The sequence below is a fragment of the Sturnira hondurensis genome, unplaced genomic scaffold (assembly GCF_014824575.4).
Source record: "Sturnira hondurensis isolate 20B ecotype Veracruz unplaced genomic scaffold, ASM1482457v3 Scaffold0015596, whole genome shotgun sequence".
NCBI classification, from domain to species: Eukaryota; Metazoa; Chordata; class Mammalia; order Chiroptera; family Phyllostomidae; genus Sturnira; species Sturnira hondurensis.
Genome location: NW_028088227.1, coordinates 13,324,996 through 13,348,178, shown reverse-complemented (window position 1 = coordinate 13,348,178; position 23,183 = coordinate 13,324,996). Strand labels below are relative to the sequence as shown.

Genomic DNA, 23,183 nt, shown 5'->3' with positions numbered 1-23,183 from the left:
TTAACACAAATAGGTCAGTTTTTTAAAAAATAATTATTTTATTTTATTTTTAGAGAGGAAGGAAGGGAGAGAGAGATTTGTTGTTCCACTGATTTATGCATTCATTGCTTGATTCTTGAATGTGCCCTGCCTGACTGACTGGGGATCAAACCCACAACCTTGGATACTCTGATCAACTCAACTACTCGGCCAGGGCAGTAGGCCCATTTGTCTCATGGGGTATCGGCAATAGCGAGGTGGTGGTACACCATGCTGTGGGACCTTCAGTGAACTCATCACAAAGTATGTCTGGTTCTCTTTGTAGACAGGGTACTGGCATTACTACCTCTGGAAAATGAGCTCACTGGCTTTGGGGGCCTGCTGTCAAGCCACTCACGAGCATACACATTCTCTGAGGGGGATGTAACATTGTAACCTGTATTGAATAATAGCTGACAGAATAATAGCCACACCACACTAGCATTTGAAGACTTTCCAGGATCTAGGGCACAGGTGGTAAGCACAAGGCCTGGGGGCTGATTCTGGCCCTCCACCTTGCTGTATCCGGCCCGGCCCTTGTTTCTACTCGGCGGCAGTGCCAAGCTCTCGCTTAACTGTTAAGGAGTAGTTACATGTATACAGTCCTAAATTATTCAACCCTTTGAAGGCAACTGCAAGGCTGATGTGGCTCCCGGTGAAAATGAGTTTGACACCCTTGACCTAGGGGGACTATTCACAGATGGGACTTTTATTTTTTTTTCAAACAATTTCTTTAACTTGTGGTTTTTAAAAATATATATTTTATTTATTTATCTTTAGAGGGGAAGGGGAGGGGAAGGGAAACATCAATGTATGGTTGCTTCTCATGCATCCCCTGCTGGGAAACTCGCCCCTGCCGGGAACTAGCCTGCAACCCAGGCATGTGCCTAGACTGGGAATTGAACCGTGACGGTCTGATTCGCAGGCTCATGCTCAATCCACTGAGCTACACCAGCCAGGGCCACAGATGGGACTTTTAGAACCGAAGGATAGGACTGATTCATTTTAATCATTCATTTTACTGATTATCCTGGGAGGTTAAGTGATTGTTTCAAGGTCAGAGAACATTGTAATATATAGAGTTCCTAACTCTAAGCTGGCCTCTTTTTCAGCTATTCCACCCTTTTGGAAACTTGCCCATTGCTCTATCCAGAAAGCACATGCTCTGTCTCCCTTGCTGTATGCATGTGTACAAAATGAGAAGCACAGTTCTGTAGCTCCAAGTACTTATTTAGAGAAGCATATTGGGTGAATAGGAATTTAAGGTCAACTGCGAAGAGTGAAAGTATAGGTTGGCATAAAAAGCACTGGATTCCATTTTCACCCTCTTGCTTTTATATGTCATTCCCAGATGTTCTAAATGGTTACTACTACTTATAGATTCACTACAAACATTATTCCAACAACCTAATTTTAGCTGGTTGGCCTTTTAGTACCTATGTTTATATTTCAATTTTGTTTTAATAGTCGGGAATCTTTTCCTTGTTGTTTTAGGTGATGTGGACTCCGACCAGTGGGGTCCGTGTGTTGTGGATGCAATGAACAAATTCACATGGACTACAGAAAGTCCTGTGGAGAAAAAGGGACAGCACTGCCACTGTCTGAGTGAGAGAGGGCCCCAACCCCTGCCTGGACAGGCTTTTATTGCTTTTCTGGGCACATTACATTTAGGATGGTCCTTACCTACTATGCGCAGTTTCGCTTTAGGTGATTACCTTTTATAGATAACAAAGGAAAGGATGTTGCTGATTACTTCAAAGAAAAAGATATTGCAAATATCCTTTTGCAAGGGGAAAAGTGGTTGAACTGGTTACCCTCCATCTTCGGGAGGTTTACACAGACTTTAGGAAGTTATTTTAAAGATATGCAGTAAATATCTTCTGCCTTAATTTAGGGTGAGGGAGTTTTAACAAAAGCAAGCCTCAAAGCAGCCTAGGTATAATGCAGGCCTGGTTCCCCACTGGAAAACTGATCTGTGGGCCTGGTTCCTGTATGCCGCCTTGCTCCCACCAGTTTTCTGAATCAGGGGCTGGGCTACATTCGCCATGTTACTCGGATAGGTTCCCTATATTTTAGGCATATCTCAGCCAATAAAAATAATTTTCCCCCTATGTCAGAGAACAAATAATCATAAGTCTACTTTTTAAAAAGTCTATGAAATATGAATTTTAGATACAACATAGAGTATTTGTTTTACAAAGGAAGGTTTCTTTTTTCTTTTCTTTCTTAAAAATAAACAGGCTTTGCTTACAAAAAGAGCACAAAACCAAACTACAGTAGCAGAAGAAATGGTAAATAATTTCAGGCTGGTATACACACAGTGCACTCCACCCTGCTGCTCTGAGTTCGTGCTAGTTTGGGGGGAGATGTCAGGCCCACCATGGACATGATCTCTGTTATGAGAGCTTGACTCTGTCCGCTCTTATCCCCCACTCTCCATAGAAAGAAGGATCACTGGTGGTTGTTATCCTGTATTCCCATTGCAAAGGAGGGATTTTCTCATTGAAATTACATTAAAAACAGTGGTGGGTTTCTCTAAAATGAGAACTGGATAAGTCGTTGAGAGTTGGCCTGAAAAGCTGATGGCCATTTTATTTCATAGGTCCAAAAACTGGCTGACCACCAACAGACATTTGAAATACAATCTGCCACAGGTTGGGAAAAGGTTATTTGTAAAATTTTGATTTACACAAATTCTTGCAAGTGTGCTTTAGCCACACGTGTTCTGGGGTTCCTAAACTTCCGCTGCATCAACAAGTGCTGTACCTGCACAGACACCCCACTTACAGCCCAAACATAACTGGGGGTCTGTCACTGTATTTGCTCTACTTTTGTGTATGTTTGAAATTTGTCATAATAAAAAAGACTAAAAACCTTCAAATATAAACTTTAAAAATCCCCAAACAATCAACCTAAGGCAAAACTGAGAGGCAATTTAAGAACCCCTAATAAGAAGTAAAAAACTTGAATTTTGAATTGCTTCTATAATTGCTTCTATAATTGCAAACCAGTTGTCCAAATGTTGAAAACATCTTAAATAATAGACCTATTTTGAAACCTTGGAAATCTCATATCATTGTACTGTTGTTCATAATTAAGAATGTCTTTCAAATGCCTGTAACATTTTTTAAAAATCCAGCAATTAATATAAAAAAGAAAAATTAAATTCCTTTTAAGTTCTTTTCCATATATTTATCTAAGATGTAGCTTAGTAAGTTTATTAGAATTCTTAATAAGTTTATTAAATTCAGAGTTAAAACATTTACTCTTTAGATATCTACAGTCAACTAATAAATTTTCTACAACATCCCTTCATATCTTCCATAAGAAAAATATTTTACAAGCCTACAATGACATGATATAAAAAGGAGCAATAATTATAGTAGACAAAATACTAAATGAAATATGATATGCCTTCTGCTCTGTACCTTTGTGTTTTACAGAGTAATCATCACAACAGACGTCCTTAGAGAACAAAGGAGAACAGGAAAGTTTAACAGAGGAGGAAGGCATGGAAGGTATTTTCTGTTATCTTCCACTGTGTGGTCTTTTACTGCACTGTTCTTTAAACAAAAAAAGGTCTCCGCAAGGGCAAATCCTGCTTCAAATGTCCCCTTCCCCTCCTGACTAGAGAATAATGTGTTTGTGTAGTGTATGATTACACCCGACAAGGCTGTGAACACATGTGATTTACTCAATGATCCTATTCTGCTTCCTTTTAAAGATAAAGAATGCATTTAAGTCGATTCTGCATGAGACTGTAATAATTCCTTAGAAGGCTCCATTCAAACAGGCATCTTACCTTATTTTAAAACATTAAGAGAAAAGCCATTTCCTTGGTCTTCATTTTCTTTCCAGATGGTATCAATTAATACTTTCATTTATTTCAAAAGACAAAACTATGACACAAATAATTACTTTCAAATCTTTTAAATTTTTCTTTGTATAAGCAAAATATCCCCATAAAAGATGCACTTTTTAAAAATGTTCATATACAAATTACTGTGTAAGGAGGAAGAAACAACTAAAAACACCACCACCAACAACACGGCAGCCCCCGACGGCAGGCCAGGTCGGGGTGCGGGTCTGGTGAAAACAAGCTGCTCACATTCCCAGAATCACGATCCCCCAGGAGGAATCTTGTCCTCGTCAACTTGCTGGGTGGCAGAGCCCAGAGGAATTACTCAAACGGTGAAAGTCTCAAAGCATGGTCACCTAGGGGGAAATGAAGAGACAGATATGATGCCTTGAGCATGTTAATTATTTTCTTGTAATAACAGTAAAGAAAACAACCTTAAATGATAATGATTAGCTCTGACTTCAACAGGTAGCTGTGTATGTACCTATCAACCACAGCATTTGTTGGCCAAGGGGGAAAACACAATGTACGCTTGCCATTTGTCTGTAAAATAATATTCTCTAAAACACTCATCTTTATTGATTATAGATACATGTATGTGGTATTTAAAATAATAAAACAGAGCAAACATTTCAGGGCTCACTGTGGACCAGACATACTGTTCTAGGTACTTCATCTGGTTTCTTTCTCTCTCTCTCTTTTTTTTTTTTTTTTTGGTTTCTTTCTCTTAAAACCAGGTACCTTGTCTCCAGAGGTCTTGCTTTTAACTGAGCTTCAGTTTTGTAATATAAAGTTGGATTTTTAATTCCATAATCACACAGAACAGTTCTTCTAATACTATAAATTCTATTTCTTCTCTATGAACTTCCACCTCTCTGATTCATTGTTCACCTTCTGCCTCCCAATTCACCTTCTGGTTTTACCTGCTTCCCAGTACAAACTGGACCCCTAGTCATTTCAATTATGCCCCAAACTCTTGCCCAGGCTTCTCCTGCTGAAATCAAATGAGGTGGTTGCCTACACCAGCAATCTGGTACTACTGCTGCTCCCCAGCAGTGAAACATTACTGCCGATTTAATCCAAAAAAACCTCACGCTGCCTGTTGTTAAGCAGGCCTTCACCACTGCTTAGCAATGCTTTCACTGACACGCTGCAGCGTCCATAACAGCTGCTCCAAACTTCCAGGATTAAACTCCCAAATGCCCCCATCTATCCCTTTGTTAATTATCTTACCATGGGTTTATCTAAAATCCACCCAAAATAGGATTGCCAGGAAAAATACAGGATGCCCAATTAAATGTGTATTTCAAATAAATAAGGAATCGTATCTTAATATAAGTATGTCCCAAATACTGCATTATAGAAATATTTAAATGGCATTTAAAATAATAAATAGCAAACTATGTACTGGGAACCTATCAAATATTATATAAAGCATACTTAATACTAAAAACTTATTGTTTACCTTAAATTCCAATTTTACTGGGCATCTTGTATTTTAATCTGCTAAATCTAATTCAGTCAAATCCCCTTCTCTCCATTTTCAGAAGTGCCCTTCTTTTTTTTCAAAGGTTACTTCTCTGACCTATGGGAATGATCTTTCTCTTTACTTCATTTTCTTCTTTATTCTACACATTCCTTCCCTTTTACTTTCAACCATCAGGTCATCCCTACTATGATTTCATGGTCCCAATTCTTCACCCCTTCATGAACCCATGCCTTTTGCCCTTTCTCTAAGGAGGTGAATTCTATTTCCCTATCCCCTGAATCTGGGCTTGGCCATATAACCTGCTCTGGCCGACAGAATGAGGCAGAAGTGCCACTGTGTCAGTCTGGAGTCTGCTTGTCTTCTTAAAACTGTTCTTCTATCTCCATGACAAAGGTGTACCCACACAAGCTATCTAGTCCCAGGAGAACAACAGGTAAGTAAAACAGAGCACAGCCTAGTAGATTTGCAGATGCACGAGCAAGCCCAGCTAAGATCAGTCAACTCTCAGACATGTTAATGATAATAATTACCCTTTTAAGGCACTGTGTTTTAGAGTGTTTGTTATATACCAAAAGCTAAGTAAAACATCTACCCTGAAAAACCTCTTCTTGGCCTTTCTACCCCAACTTCCTTTCTTGCACTTCCAACCAGCTGCAGAAGACGGCCTTGTTTTTTGGCTTCTGCTCTCTGCTACCTATTCTTATTATCCAAACCACTTATCTCCTAAACGACATCCCAAACCTCCCAATGGTCAGTCCTATGTCTGACTCTGGCTCTGTCCTCATCCACCATGGCCTCCGTACATCACTTGATACTGTAGAATCGCCCGGCACCTCAGTTAAATTTCTTCCTCCTCACTATACTGCACTCGCTTCAATTTCTTTGTTTCATCTTGTTAAGAGGCTTGCCTTCTCTCTTCCGCTCTTCTAGTTTATTCATTCTCCTAACACCAACCATCATACATTTGACTCACACATCTTTATCTCCACTCCCGATCTCCCTTCTAAGCTCTAGTTCAGTTGGTTCTCAAACTACAGTGTGTATTAGAATTACCCAGAGGGCTTACTAATATTCAGACTGCTAGGTGCCCACTTCTCAAGTTTCATATTCAGTAAACCTGGGGTGAAGCCTGAGATTTTACATTTCTGACGAGTTCTCAGTTGATGCTGATGCATCACTTTAAAAGCCACTATCCTAGTTTTGTATTTCCAACTACCGGTCTCCCCTTGGTTATCCACAGATGACTCAAACATCACATACAGGGCCAGTTAGGGTTTTTTAGCTGTAAGCCCCAGGAATCAATTTGGTCTAACTAAAGCAAAAACAAGATTTTATGAGCGAGCTCACAAAATCTATGTGAAACCTAGTCAACTACACTCCAAATAACAAAGTGGGCGCATTACCTCTAAGACTGATGAGGTAAACAGAGTTTTTTGTATTTTTGAGTTACTCTGTTCAAGATTCAGTTCCAAACAAGTGTCCCTTACTCACACTTGTGCCAGAACTCCTTGTCCAGGCCCTCATAATTAAGCAGTTGGATTATTAAAATAACCTCTTAAGTGGTTTTCTTGCCCCTAATCTAACCTCCAATTGTTTCACCATATCATCTTCAGTTATCTCTTTAAAAGACATGCCATCTTCTTCTTTGCCTTGTCTGATGTCGTGTTCTGTCTTACCTTGTTTTAAGTAAAAAGAAAAATTGCTTTTAAGTAGTTGGGATACTTTTGCCTTAGCAGACTCATAAAATGGAAAAGTAGTTTTAGAAGGTGGGGAATACTTACATTGTTATGAGAGGACCTTAGTACCTGGGCAAGGGTCATAGTGGTCCCAAAACTTTGCACAGAAACCTCTCTAGGAGCCTTTAAGAAATCAAGCCCTGGCTGGTGTAGCTCAGTGGATTGAGCCCGGGCCTGCGAACCACAAGATCGCAGTTGGATTCCCAGTCAGGGCACATGCCTAGGTTGTAGGCCAGTCCCCAGCAGGGGACTCACGAGAGGCAACCATACATTGATATTTCTCTCCTTCCCTTCCCCTCTAAAGATAAATAAAATATTAAAAAAAGAAAGAAATCAACACCTCACTAGACTAAAAAGTCCCTCAGTGACAAGGACAACCTAGTCCTCACTTTATCACCAGTACCTAATTCATAGTAGGCACCTAAGAAAATGAAGAATGTCTTCACCTCCAGGTCCCCCCTACTTTAGATTACAGGCATACCACAGAGATATTGAGGGTTGGGATCTGGACCACCACAATGAAATGAGTATCACAGTGAAGCAAGCATTAACCTTTTTGCTGGCGGAGGGTCCAGCATTCAATTTGTTTTTTCATAAAAGAAAAAAACAACATCTGTGAAACTCAATGAAGTGAAGCCCAATAAAACAAGACATATTTGTACTGTACTGCCTCTTACTTGATTTCCTGGTCTGCAGTCTTGGCCTGCCTACCTCCTCACTACCAGACCCTCCTGTATACCACTACTAAATCAAGCCAACTGTCACATTCTGCTCCGAACTTTCTGACTCCATTGCACATGTTTACCAACTCTAAACTCTGCAGTGTTCAAAGCCTTCCATAACCTGGTTCCAACCAATTTTCCTAGGTTTTCCTCCACTTCTCATATTGTCAACCAATCTGGATGAATAAGGTTTCTTTAACATAACTTACTTTTTTTGCTCTTGTTAGTTCAGTTTCACTTTTTGGAATATCTTTCTTCCATGGAGTATATCCTACCCTACATTCAACATCCAGTTATACCTGTCAGTGTTCTCAATCTCTTTAAATCCATGACCCACCTTCCCAGGTTCTTATTGTTCATTTTCCCTTGTACCCCATGCCCCTTAATTTACTGGTTAAGGATCTTTCTATTTGAAGCTTTTGTTAATGCCCTGTTTGTATACATACTTCATAAGAGTCAAAGCACACCTCTTAAATGATCACTGTATACTTGTATTATTTGTCCTACCAGATTTTAAGAGCTTTTAGATTTCTGTCATGAATGAATCTTCTGTATTCCCCTGAAGTTTAGTGCCTTACACATAGTAGTGATGAGTAAAATCTGTTGAACAGATAATTAAATGGATGTGGATAATGTGGGGCTAGTGTTTGGGGTTGGTTCCCTTGAGGGAGCAACCGGTGGCTATGCCAGGAATTTCTGAACTGCTGGAATCAAGGAGTTTAAATCTTGGCAGCTTGGAATGGGAAGGTGAATCTAAACCAAAGATGATCAAGTTGAGCAGAGAATCAAACGCTAGGAAGCCAAAATAAGCATCAAGTAAAAACACGAAAGGTTGAACATGAGATAAAGTATACAGCAAAGGGTATGGAGTCAAGCAAAGACACAGCAGAAGCAACAGTGGTTTAATAATAGGTCGATGGGAATCTAGGACGGTGGACTTCTTTAGAGGCTTGTGTATAGATTTACCAAGTCCACATGAGTGGTTTGTCAGTAAAACGCAGTTGCCTAAGAATCAGAAGTTGGATTGGCAGTCATTTATCATTTCTAGAAAAGAAACACATACTTGAAAATAAGCTTGTAATAGCAAATAGAGTGAAATATAAATAAATCTCCTCTGAGAGATAGATTTACTATTATTAATAATTTTAAACAGATTTTATTTATTTATTTTTAGACAGAGGGGAAAGGTGGAAGAAAGAGAGGGAAATATCAGTATGTGGTTGCCTCTCATGTGCCCTGCACTGGGGACCTGGCCTGCAGCCCAGGCATGTGCCCCAACTGGGAACCGAACAGGTGACAGACAACTCCCCCCCTCCCCGGTTCACAGGCCAGTGCTCAATCCACTGAGCCACACCAGCCAGGGCAGTAGATTTATTTTGAGTTCCATTTTCTTGCTTCTGCTGTCACCTTAATTTGTTTCACAATTTGTACAAGCTGACATTTAAGTTCTACATATCTTTAATTCCTCTATATTATGGTTAAAAAATATTTTAAGAGATACAATATCATGGCCCAATACCAAATACAAAAACTCAGAATTCTTTTTGCTACATTTTTTTAGACTTTTACTCTACCAATCAGTAAAGCTATAATAAAAACACTGTACCTAATAACCACTGATTTTTCTGCATTAACTGTTCATAGACCACAAAAAAATCTAAGAACATTTGACACATTTAAAAAAAACTTAAAATGTAAAATAAAAAATCCTAATTATAAGAAATGCATATGTTATTACTGAGAGCTTTAAAGGGTTTAATTTCTATACCCACCTTGCCCTAAAAAGCATTTGTTTGCCTGTCAATCTGTGAGGTTGGGTTGAGCAGCTTTTTGCCACACACAGTGCTTTCTTGTACTAATTAGCAGCAAGCATTTTGGCAAAGACTAATGTCCACATGAAAAGCACTGCAAATTCACTTTAAATCTTATTGTAAATGTGCAATCATTCTCTGCATGAGTTGTAAAATAAATTTTATTATTTTGAATTAAATTAAATGCTGAATAATGTAGTGTTTTAAGGCCTATATTATTCTTCCTGATATTACTCAAAAGAGGATAAACTACCATATTAATGTCTTTAAAAATTAATGTATTTGGCAAGCAATATAGAAAAATAGAAAGAATACTTCCTAAGGAGCTAGGTGACCAGGATCTCACTTACACTGTGGGATCATAGGCAAATCATTTATTCTAAATCTCAATTTCGTCATCATAAAAACTAAAGACACAAAGTTCCAGTGATTCCTGTGAGGACGAGTGCATTGGAATTGCCTGTAGACATTTTGATTTGGTAGATGTGAAAAGGGAGGGCCTTAGGAAGTGTTTACAACACTTCATAAAGTGATTCTGTTGCATATTACTGGTCAAGAACCAATGGTCTAAATAATTTCCTGGCTCTTTTGCAATTCTAAAAGCCTACTTTTTACATCCAATCAATGGACTACCTTTCATCATTTTTCTCTTCTTGTTAATGAATAAATGTGCTTTAGGAAATAAATAAGCTGTTTCTAAATAATAACTAATACTGAGTGCTTACCAGCTCTAAGGTATTACTAACTCATATAACATCAGTAGTTCAATCCTCACAACATTGTAAGGCAGGTACCAGTCTTATCATCTGTATGTCACAGATGGAAAAACTGAGGCTCCGAAAGTAATTTGCCCAAAGTCACAGAGCAGGTAAGTAGGGAAACTAGCTGTAGCGGCTCAACTCTTAACCAGTATGCTACACTGCCAAACACTACCCACATCTGTTCCCCATCCAAATAGCACTGCTTTCCCTGCTACTTTAGGGGATAAAGGGGTGTTTTGTAGAAATTTTGTGTCGTCAGATGAAGGAAGGTAGAAGCTGGGAAAGGCAAGAATGGAAAGGGAGCTGGGCCTAAGGCCCCTGGCCCTGAGTTACAACAACTAGAGACCACTAAGATTCGCAAAAGTCTCTCTAAAAAGGGTAAATATTCCTAGGAGTGGTTTTCCTTCAATTATCATTTCATTCCATTATGTTTGAGACATGTTCTTTTTAACTGATCAAATATTAATTTGAAAACATCAGAAATTTACCTTATTGGATGAACTAGACCCAAAATGGATTAAGTAGGCACAAAAGCAAAGTCAGAGAGAGGATAACGATAACTGAAATGATTAAGCCTATGACCAATTTTTGGTATACAAAGGAAAACTTACAACTCTGCCTTAGCAAATGGAATATGAGGTTCAGATGGTGGAGACTAATACATTATAAGGATGACCTGTCCTTCCCAACAATATGGAGAGTGATCAGCTGAAATTTGTGGCCCTGAACGGGCAGTATGAGGTGCCAATCTGCACAGCAATGTTACTTTTTCTCAACAATCTGGGTACGGGAACTCACTAAGAGGTGTTTTGCCAGGTGAGTGATAGGACATCAACAGAGCAAAGGAGATACAGTTCCTGGCAAGAACGTGGTCAAATAATTTAAAAAGAATGCAGCAGGAGATCAAAGGAAGTGAAATCAGGAGAAGGCTGATAGGGGAGAAGAAAGAGAAATCTGTGGACTGGGGGTCCCAAGCCAGAGAAATGAGAAGGGTGAAAGGCTGAAGCAGAGTTGGGGAGAGTCCCACTGGAAACGAGATTCAGGAAATGGAGGACACTGCACTGGGAGTAACAGTGAGAGCCAGGATGAAAGTTCTGGCCAGAGAAGGTGAAGGCTGCATTTTCAAGGTTAGAGGTGAAGCACCAAGTGTATGACAAGTTCCAGGGTGTGACAATAGAAGCAAATGGCTGAAGATCACTGAAGACAAGCATGTCAAGGAAATTTAAGGCTGGTGCTTGGTGGACTGTCTACTTGGGTGATGAATTCACTCAGGATGAAGACAGGAGTTAAAGTAAGAAGAAGACTCTAAGCCATGTGTCGCAGTCTTTAATAAATTTAGTCTTAGAAGATGTTGGATATGACTTAGTAAAGGCAACTAGATAGTCTAGAGTGGGAATGCTTCTGCCTTACTGGCGAGCCTTTAGTCTAAAAACAGTTCATACTAAGGCAGAAAAAAGCAGCAGCTTTACAAAAATGAGTAAGGTTGCCTTTAATTCTTAAGACTAATCTTTGCTCCACTTTTCAAACTTGGCAAGAACCTCTGCTTCACATTTTCATCCTAAGGCTAGGTTTTTTCTGCTGAGGTGAAATTACCTGCTAATTCAGGCAAGAAAAACTCAGTTCCCTGCTCTCATAAATTTCTGAAAACAAATGTTTTTAAAATAAATTACTACTCATTACCCCAACTCTCATTTTATAACATCTGGTGAGACCAATGGGTACAGTTCCCCAATACTTCTTTTAAAGTATAAAATTACACACATTCAAAGGTTTCTTACAATCTCAAAAGAATGGGGTGGCATGCTATTTACTGACAGGCTGAACTTTACACAAAGAACCTCCACCTTCCACAAACTGAAATTACTGATACCTTTAGAATGCCACTGTCTTCCTCAGAAAGCAGCATATTTTGCCCAAGTCATACAAAAGTGACTAGATGGATACCATTTGGTCACCAAATGGTACAATGCAGAGGGCAGGGAAGAACTATTTCTGTAGTACCAACCATATGTCTGATACTGTGCAAGGAAAAAAGAAGGAAATGTCAAATATGATTCCTAATGTCAAGAAGCTTATAACTTGTCGGTCAGTTACATAATGCTTGAGCCCAGAGCTGTATCTTACATTTTTTAAAATCACCCACAGTATCTGTAACATAAGAGTTTACAGGTATCAACAAAAAGTTAATAAAAAGTAAAAAGGACAATACAAAAAGTTTAGAATTAAACAATAAAATACACATTTAATGTAGGTGACTCAGAGAGTACAGTTGAGCTGGTAGCACTTAATTTATGAAAAATCTTGCTCTTATCCTAGTTTTATATTGTTATTTTGAGCATGTACTGACACATAAAAGTCCCTATTCCTACTCACTGAAATCTTCACGGAAGAAAAGAACCATGTCAGCTTCTGCTAGAGGTAGGAAATAGAGGTCAGGCTTATTCTGTGTCAGGGCAGAAGGAGTGACTTAACCTGCACCCTTCCCAGATGCCCAAGGAAACCAGCTTTGATCAATAGCTCTTTTAAGCAAGCAAAGTTATTAACCAATTTGTTATTGAAACTTTTTCCCTTTTGAATTCTCATATTGTTATACTTCCATTCATTTATCAAAAAATTATTGATGCCCTGGCTGGTGTGGTTCAGTAGACTGAATGCCAGCCTGCGAACCAAAGGGTCACTGGTTCGATTTCCAGCAAGGGCACATGCCTGGATTGCAGGCTAGGTCCCCAGTAGGTTGTACATAAGAGGCAATCACACATTGATGTTTCTTCTCTCTCTCTCTTTCTCCCTCCAGTCCCCTCTGAAAATAAATAAAATCTTTTAGAAACTATTGAGCACTTACTATATACCATATGAATATAACAGCAATGTGTTCCTATCTCTATTATTTCTGATTCCTTCACTACCTTTTCATTCTCTACCCTACAACTCCCCTTCACCCTGTGCTCGGCCCTCAGCTCTATTCATCAGAAAGTCTATCAGTTCTCTAAGGTTACCCGTCTTTAGGATAATATCTCCCAACCTACATATCCTACACATCCAGGTGGGAAGAGGAGGCTAGAGTATCTGCAAGGTCTTAAACTTCCTGATACCACTACACCTCACTGAGTGTTCCCTCTCAGTCTTTCCAGCTGGCAACCCTTTCTCTAGGGAAGTATTAGGTACTGAAAAATTTTCAATACTCTGGGTCTGTTTTTTCACTCTATAGCTTTATGCAATTTCAGCTCCCACTCCCTATCAATTGTCAAGCTTAAGAAATTTTTCTGTTCTTGCTCTGTTTTACATCTTCACTGAGCCTGTTACCCCTATATTTCTATCCAGATAACTCCCTTCTTCCTTAAATCATGGTCTTTATTCCTCTCCCTAGACTAGTTTAGACAGCTCTGCTGTGTGATCTTATCGCACTCTGTCCTTTTCTTTTGAAGTATTCATCATCTCAAATGACCTGTTAAATGGCTGTCTTGTCCACTAGACCAGGGGTCAGTAAATAAGAGCCCACGAGTCAAATCTAACTCCCTTGTCTATTTTTTTAAATAAAGTTTTATTGGAACCCAGGCACACTGTTTCATTTATGAATTGCTTTTGTGTTTCATCAGCAGAGTTGAATAGTTGTGAAGAGAGACCATGTGGCCTGAAAACCCCCAAATATTTATCTATTCCTTTACAGAAAAAGTTTGCCACACAAGACTATAAGTACCAGGAAAGCTGAGATCATGCTTGTCATTTTCACTTGTATTTCCAGCACCTAGCCTAATGCCTGCCACATATATACTTTGGACTAATTGTATTTCAATCTCAAGCTTTAACCTATCTTGTCAGTAATGTGAATGAGTTGATTGGCCTTAGAATGCATTATAAACAGCCTTATAATCACTATTTATCCAGAAGACTGTAGTACTCTAGTCCAAGGAGGGAAAGAAAAATTAATCAGATAATACACAACAAAATATATTACTATAATCAGAGGTAGGTGCTATGGAAACAAAGGAACACTACAATCAGAGTATGGAACAGAGACCCATAGTCAAATGTAGAATTTAGGAAGGCTTCCTTAAAGAAGTGACCTTTGACCTAAAATCTAAAAGTAAACTAACTGGGCAAAAAGAGGTAGAGAAAGGAAGAACAAACCAGGCAGAAAGAATATCACATACAATTCTCTCTTCTTTGGAGAGGAGAAACATGGCTCATACCAGGAATTGATGTTGTCACATAACAAACTATAAAGTAAGTTCCTTGAAAAAATAAGTCTAGGGTCCAAAATGGAACAAATGCTCAGTAGGCTATTTGTAATAATGTATAACACGAAATAATCTGTTGTTGGCCAACAGGGGGAAAATAGTAAACTATCCTATGTCCACAGCACAGCATAGTCTGCATTTGTTAAAATAATGTATATGGCCCTGGCCAGGTAGCTCAATTGGTTAGAGCACTGCCCCGATATGCCAAGGTTGCCTGTTTGACTGCTGGTCAGGGCACATGCAAGTATCAACCAGCGAATGCATAAATAAGTGGAGTAGCAAATCAATGTTTCTCTCTTTCTCTCCTCCCCTCCCCCTCTCTCTAAAAAAGAAAAAATTAATAATGTGAAGAATTTTAATTTTCATGGGAAATGCTTCTTCTATAATGTAGAGCAAAAAAAACCAACAGGAACAAAACACATTATTTCCACTATGTAATATATTTCTAGTTTTTTTTTAGAATAAATTGCTAAATTTATTTTAGGACTAAAATGCTAATAATGACTGCCTCTAGGTGGGACTGAGTGTTCCATATGCTTAATGGCTTTCCATATTTTCTATGCTATGCATTTAAAACATTTAAGATCGCAGAAATGCATTTTACTGAGAAAGTAAGGAAATTTAAGTGTTGAATCTGTATCTACACATCTGAGAATAGTTTTCCCTGGCCCGTAGAATAAGGATGTAAAATGAGGATCAAAACCCAGAAGAGTTCACTGTCAATAACAAAAATTATGAGTGAAAATTTTCCTGGAATGTGATTTAAGCTGTGAAAAGTGCAGTGGGGCCTTTGGGGCCAGAGAAAACTACCCTGAGATACGCTGCTCCATACAGACATCTTGTTTCTGTACCTTGATCAAACTGGGAACTCAGTCTGACCTTCCTCTACGAGTGTTTGGTCTCTTCCTTCCTGGCCATAATCCACTGGAAATGCTCCAATATCAATTCAGGGTAAGTAACTTCAATGAGGGTCCTGGAGAGCTCAAGCATCAGTTCTAATATTGCTCTGTTTTGAAAGCTGCTTTCATTTTTTGTTCCCGAAACATCATCTTTAATTTATAGGCTCATTGGTCTCTCCCTTAAAACTATTACTGATAATTTATGGAAGTAGGAGAGTTGAGAGTTGTTTTTAACAAGTTTTGCTTCTCCTTGTAACTGTGAAAATTAAATGATTAAAAAGATGAGAGAAATTCGTCTCCTACCACAATGATTAATTTGACTTCTCTTTAGTTTAAAAACGAAAGAAAACTCCATACTTTAGGCAAAAAATACTTTATTAACCATTCAGGCAATACAGTTATGTGCCTTTCTTATACTAGGCAGGTACTACGAGTAAATTGGGGAAACCTTCATGAAGTCTTTTGAGAGTGGATGGAGTTAATAGCAACTGCCTCCAGAGTTTGCTATACTTACTACTTAGGGCTTCCAATCCCTCTGGAAGCGACTGAGTTTGTTTTCCATCATGGTTTCACATAGGCAGGACACTGGAAGAAGGGCTGGGTAAAAATTGGGACTACATCAGGGTTTTCATCCTTGACACTGTTGACATCTCGGACTACATAATTCCATAATTCTTGCTGTTCTGAGGGCTGTCCTTTAGCTACATGCCTGAACTCTTACCCACGAGATACCAGTAGCACTCTTTCAGATGTGATAATAAAAAATGTCTCCAGATATTTCACCAAATGTTTCTTTGGAACCAAAATTGCCCTGGATGAGGACCACTGAACTAAATGCATCAGACACTCAAACACAGTAGTTATGAAAACTGAGTTCTATGAAGGTAAAGAAAAGGAATGACACAAAGAATAATTTACCTTGAATTTCACTGAATTTACTAAAAAACAAATAAAAGCAGCCAAATAACTGAATAAGGAAGAAAACCTTGTCAAATTACTATGCCCTTCTGCCTATGCCTAGGTTAGAAATGAATAGAGAGGCACTAACAAGACAGGCTATTTCCTACAACAGAATTGACTAGTACATAGTCAGAAGATTCTCTACAGTAGAGAAAAAAAAAGTAATCGATTTGAAATTAGAAGTCATGGTTTCTCACCAAATAGCTTGATTTCTCTGGGCCCCAGCTTCCTGACCCATAAAACTGATGTGTGGTGGGAAAGTGGTAGAGAGGGTTGTAAATGGGACTTTTAATTTTTTAATTCAACAAATGTTGAAGATATATTCCAGGCACTATACTTGGAGTTAGTATATAAAATATAAAAAATATGGTCCCTTCAAGGACATTAGAGTGTTAGAATAACAGATAAACTAACAAACTAAGAGTTAATAACCTAAGAGTTATAGCAGAAGCATGTACAAAAAGCAATGGAAGTCTAGAAAGAACATCTAAATTTGCTTGGGGAAATCAGGAAAACCTTTAGATGAAGTAGCATTTTAGTTAACACTTGAAAGATTAATAAGAATTGAATTTTGACAGGAGACATGAAGGGGGAAGATATTCTAGTTAGAAAGATTAAGGCATAGAAATTTGACGCTTTTTCCAAAAGAATGGTATATTTAAGCAATTACAAGTATGCCAGTGGTCCTAGAGGGTAAATGGAAAGGAAGGTGAAATAAAACATTATATTATAGATGACAAGTTAAAATTTATGTGGTAGACAGATCACCCTTTGGGTAGTAAGTTAAAAGTAATGAGCCTAGAGACCAAGTAAATGACTATTGCAATGTCCACCTAAAGGTAGTTAAACCTACAGATGGACAATAATTATTTGGACAAGAATGGAAATATTCAGGAGAAAGAATGAACAAGACTTGAAGTCAGGATGTTGTAGGGATTATAGCTAAGATTTTTTGAGCATTTTGCTAAGTACTTTTTAGTTTGCAATATTTCATTTAATCCTTATAATATGCCAAATAGGGTTGGAAAACAATTGCTTTTGGTAAAAACTAATTTACCAAAGAACCAGTTATATTTTACCAAATGCTTGTTTTAGGGAATATTCACATTGAATTTATTTGACAAATGTACTCTTTGGTAAAATTACCTTTTAATGAATCAACTTTTGGTGGAAAGACTTAGAACCTAAGATAACATACTTTTATATACTCATTTTATTGAGGAGAAAACTTACGCTCAGAGTTAGCAAAAGCAAGGCCGGATCTACACAGCCAGAGCTTTTAATCTCTACATGGCTATTTGTATAGGGATAAAGGAAACAAAGTGCTTTGGGATATCTTGCTTTAGCTTTAATATACATGACATTAATATTGTTAAATCAAGAATTAAAACTTAAAAAAAAATAAAGACACAATGAAAGTAGGCTCAAAAATCTAATATAGTAAAAGTACCATAGTTTCTAATGACGACTTTCTTAGTTTTCCTTTATGGCTTCCCCACTCCCCACATCAGTTAACTGATAAAGGTAATGAAAGTAGATGGTTCCCACGGCTTTTCTGTGGTTCTCTGCTCTTTTTGTTAATTACCAGAAATTGCCATCTATCTGGAGTCAATTACCATTTATATGCATGTGACATAGAAAACCCACCGATCATGTTTAAACTTTCATTCCAAATATTTGTTTTATCACCAATGTGGTTATCATTGGTGGTATCATTTTTCTGGCAATGGGGGGAAAAGGTCACTATATTTCTGCTCTTTCAGGTATGCAAGTTTTTAAATCTTTCTAACTTAACTACGTATTTTGCTCTGCTTGAGAATCACTATCAAAAACTGCACATGCCCTTTCTTGGATCTGTAATGATTATGGTTCCTAGACAGTGGAGTCTACTCTAGTTCAGCGGGGAGCAGCAACTCCTCTTTGGGGGCATTCTATCACAGAGGCCAGGGATGTTAAATATCCTGCACAATGAACTGTTTCATTCAAAATACCATGAGAAACACAGAGCTCAGGGTTAACTTCATGGGCATGTCAACTGTGAGGTCATATTGGGCCCAGTGCTTGGTTTAATGCTCTGTAGCTGCTATTTTGAACATCTTAATAACTTTATGTTTGAACATCTGTTTCACAAATGAAGTCCAGTGATACAAAGGATTATACAAGCAAACAGAGGAGGTAATATATGACTCCTTTTTTCCTCATCACCCCTTTTGCTTATGGTCTTCATGATGCCTCATAAGCACAGGATTTTGGTGGCACTACAACATATAGGAACCCTGGAAGTCACAAGGCAAGCGTGTTACATTTATGACTGATTTAATAGGGGTACTGACAGCTCCAAGAAGCTGTGCTTTCCACTTGAACCAAAACTGGTTTCAGGTATAGAAAGAAGGCAGCCTAAGAAATACAAGTGGCTAAAGAGCCCTAGCATATCCTTTCTTACTCGTGTGTGTTACTTCCCTGTATTACCCTTTACACTGAAAATGTGACATAGAAGGAAGGGGAATCGTAGGGCAGCCAATAGTTCCTTTTCCTTTCAGTCCTTCCTTACTCAGGTTGGTAGGATGTGTGCATATCACTATGGACATTCAAAAGTTGAGTTGGTTTTGTGCAGAATTTACACTGCTCTGATAGCATGAAATATATATGCATGCATGCAAAAGCTATGAAATATGTGTAATTTTGGTGATTCCACGTATGAGTGCTCTTACATTAAATGCTCTTATATCTGTATTTATAAATGGCATTGTGTAATATAAAAATGGATGGTAAAATTCATTCTAGTAATTTAAGATTATTAGAATTGTAATTTTACTAGAATTACAGTAAATCTGATAAAATTATAATTTTACTAGAATTCTAGTAATTTAAAATTCCAATTTAAAATTAGAAATTTTCTTTACTTAGAATGACATTAAAAAACAAATAGAAATATCATGATAAGTTGAGGAAGGGATGACAAAAGACAGAAAAAGCTTTATATTTTAGTACTTATTACTAATGTAGTAAAGTACTTTAGTACTTTATACTTTAGTACTTAGTACTTATTACATATGGTACTTTTATCCTGTTTTTTGAACAAAGGACCCTACATTTCTCATTGTGCTCTGAACCCCACAAATTATATAGCTTGCCCTGACTGAACTAATTTAAGAGAAATGAGTTAAAGGATAGTATTTAGCTCACAGATCTCCGAGAGGACTAGATAACCAGACCATGGATAACAGAAAGGTAGAAACAACATTCAGGAAAAAACAAACTAGAAAGAACACTCATCTCACATCACAGGGCTATATTAGTGGAAACCCAGCCCAGCACCACCTGCCAGTCAGATGGACTAAAGCCCATCTCCTTGAGACATCAGTTGGGGTACCACATTGCTCACTTTCACAACCATATCATGAATGGGTACATCTGATTGCTGGAAAGTAGGTCATATGTAGTGATATGCTGAAGCCAACTTATTATCATTAGCATCTTCTCCAACTAACTCCACATTCAGTGAAGTGACTTTGGTAGCTTAGGGGTATTCACGCCATGAAAACTGCCAGTTCTAGAAATCAGTCAGAGTCTTTCTCCTCTCCCAGCCATTGTTTTACCCTGTATTACCTTTTACACTGAAAATGTGACATAGAAGGAAGGGGAATCGTAGGGCAGCCAATAGGGCAGCACATCACTCACCTCATGCCAACACTCTTGCTGCAAGGGAGTCTGGAAACTAATTTTTAATTTTCTAGCTTCTAATGTACAAAAAAGCAACTTAAAAGGGTTGGATAAGTGTTGAGTAAGCCATCTTACAGCATCTGCCAAAAAATTATGGTAGCCATTACCTTCCATTCTAGGTTATAAATTGCTAACAGGCAGATACTAACAGGCGTTGGACAGTATTGGCGCAGAAGGCTGGACCAGTTTTTACTATAGGCATGCAGTACATGATGAGCACAGGTCAGTGAACTAGAAGAGATAATAAAATGTCAATTGATATGACTTACATAGATACAATTCTAAGATGCTAGACTACAACCTCTATAGGGGCAGGGGTCATGTCTGTTGTGTTTCCCACTATAGCTCAAATCACCTGGCAAATAGAACCTACTCAACAGTAACAACCAAAAAGGAGATGCTTTAAAAATATCTAGAGTTCAATTTTGGCATTTTTCACATTGTATTGGATAAGATAATTTCAAATGATTTTACTGTTTTTAGATGAGTTAAACTTCTGAATGTCAACAGTTTATTATGATACTTTCACATCACATTATCTTATTTGAATCTTATAAAATCTCTGAGAAGTGAGAATAGAAATTACCCTTTTTGGAAATGAAAAAACAAACTCCAAAAATATAAAGTGACCTAGCCAAACTCATTTAGCCAGTAAATGATGATTTAAAATTTTTTATTCTGACTCAAAATTCCAGAGTTTTTTCATACTTCAAGAGACTGTACTTATAAAACACATTTTATAGTGACTGATTAGAGATTTTGGATTTTCAGTTGAGCATCCCCTGAAACTCAAATACAAACAATGAACACACTATCCTAATTTCATGCTACACGGTTTTTTTCAAAATTGAATATTCCTTGGAGTTCTAGAAGAATTGGTATTGTGGTTGCAACTGCCTTTTCTAAATGATGTTGATTCAAAAAGTAGAAGGAAAGAAACAGTTTTCTAGAAATAGTTAATCTGTGAATTTGATGCTTTTACCCTTTTCTAGTTAGGAATGGTGTAATTTAAATATTACATACTTGATTATAATACAGTATAGCGGTCTTCTATTTTATATTATTTAAGAATGATGACAGTGGTGGGTGGGATTGCTAACAATAAAGACTTCTAGGCTCCACCCACCAAAATGTGATTTAGTAAGGGTCAAAATATTCAACTTTAAAGAACGGTCTAGTGCCAGAGAATGCTATGAGAATCCTGGCATTATTCATCTGACACTCAGCTTGTACAAAATATTTATTTTGCCAGAAAATGCATTTTAACATGGTAGTCCTATTTTAAAATCATATCCATAGCCTTCTAAGAGTTAAATCAATTTAGGAGACTTTTGCCTCTTAAAAATATTATTAGGCAATTTCCTGTACATTAGTAGAAATCTTGCCGCCTATTTTATAATCATGCTCTGAGGTTGAAAACTGCAGGGTAATTTACTGTGGTAATCAGTTTCAAATCCCTTGGAGCATAAATTCTTATTAGTATTATATGTTATGGAATTTACAGACAGCTTCTTATCAGTGATCTATCCCTTTGAGCCTTTTGATTTTCTATTTGAAGAACCACAATGGCTTCCAATAAGGATCTCTCACACCACTTCAAATAGCAACTTACTGCCCATTAAAAGACCTGTATAACACAAGTGTGAAATAATGATCTCTAATTTGGGTAGATGGAAGATGAGCCAAAAGTCCTAATTCAGTGGCATATTTCGAATTTGAAGCCATGGATTCTGCTTCTACTGCTTTATCTTCTTGTTGGAAAGAAACCCTTACGGATTTTTAAGTGAAATTCTTATTTCCCAAATGAGAAAACTGAGTCCCTAAAACCGAATTATTTGTTCAAGGTCACGCCCAATATTAGTGACCAAGTTATACAAAACAAACAAAACCCTATCAGTACCAGTGTAACGACCACCTCAGCAGCTTGCCTCTTTTTTTCGATTTCACAACTGCACCCCTACTCTCTCCCCCGCTTTGAATAAAGTTGTTTAGTCTAACGGTTCCTCTCCACCCGCTTTTGCTTTTGTGTGTTCAAATAATAAAACCTAGCACAACCTGTTAATGAATAACACTGGGAGTCTGCAGCCAACACGGTGACTTTCACCGGCTTTTTTTTTTTTTTTTTGACTGAAAATTTCTCGGAAAGGCTAATCCTCTCCGGGAGGGAGAAGGAAGTCACGAGCAGCTGACAAGTCCTTACTCGTACAAGCCCGCGACCGGGACGCAGTCTGGGGACCCGGGGCGCAAACCAAGGAAGGATAGACTACACCAATTGGGCAGAAAAGGGTGGGGAGGAAAACACAGTAGTGGGCATTCCTGCGCACTAGCTCTGCCAACTCCGAGCAAAGCTGAGCAGAGCCGAGCGTGAATAAATCCCACTACGCAGTCAGGCGCACACACTGCAACCCCCTCAACAAGAAGGGAGCGTGGCGGAGTGCGCGGCACGTTCGGGAAAGAACGCTGAGGCGGCCCTTTTATAAGCCACAGCCCGCGCTCGCGCGCCCTCACCCCTCCCGCGAGGTCGGGGCGGCACGAGATCTGCGCCTCCGCTCCCTCCTCCCGCGGGCGGGTTTCCTTACCTTGTAAAAAGCCGTCTCCACGGCAGCCCCCGCCTTCTCTGCGGGATGCGAAATGGCGGTCGGCTAGGCGAGCGCCGCAGCTCCGGCCAATCCCGCCCAGCCGCCAAAACGGCCCTGAACACTGGCACCACCCTCCCGCAAGCCCCTCCGTGCCAATCTATGACATCGGCACTCCATCGCCCCCCCCCTGCTGCCCCTCACCCAGGTGGCCGTGCCCACTGGCCGAGTCATCGATCCCCTGCGTCGGGCGCGGGCCCAGCTTCCCGCCAGCCTCCACCCTCTCTGCGTGCCCGGGGGCGGAGAAGAAAACACCTTCTCGGCCGGGGTGTCCCGCTCGGGAGCCCGCCCGCTCCCTCCCTTTCCCGCCGCATCCCCTCCCCCAACTACT

At 38.8% G+C, this 23,183-nt stretch overlaps 1 long non-coding RNA gene across 1 annotated transcript; it reads right to left on the bottom strand.

The window, feature by feature from the left end:
• Nucleotides 1–3,962: 3,962 nt before the first annotated feature.
• Nucleotides 3,963–22,976, bottom strand: LOC119000183 (uncharacterized). The gene is made up of 2 exons (XR_005069262.1): nt 22,796–22,976; nt 3,963–4,233 (listed from the first exon to the last, which is right to left on the bottom strand). It is a non-coding gene; the product is annotated as an uncharacterized LOC119000183 (long non-coding RNA).
• Between the last annotated feature and the right edge of the window lie 207 nt (nt 22,977–23,183).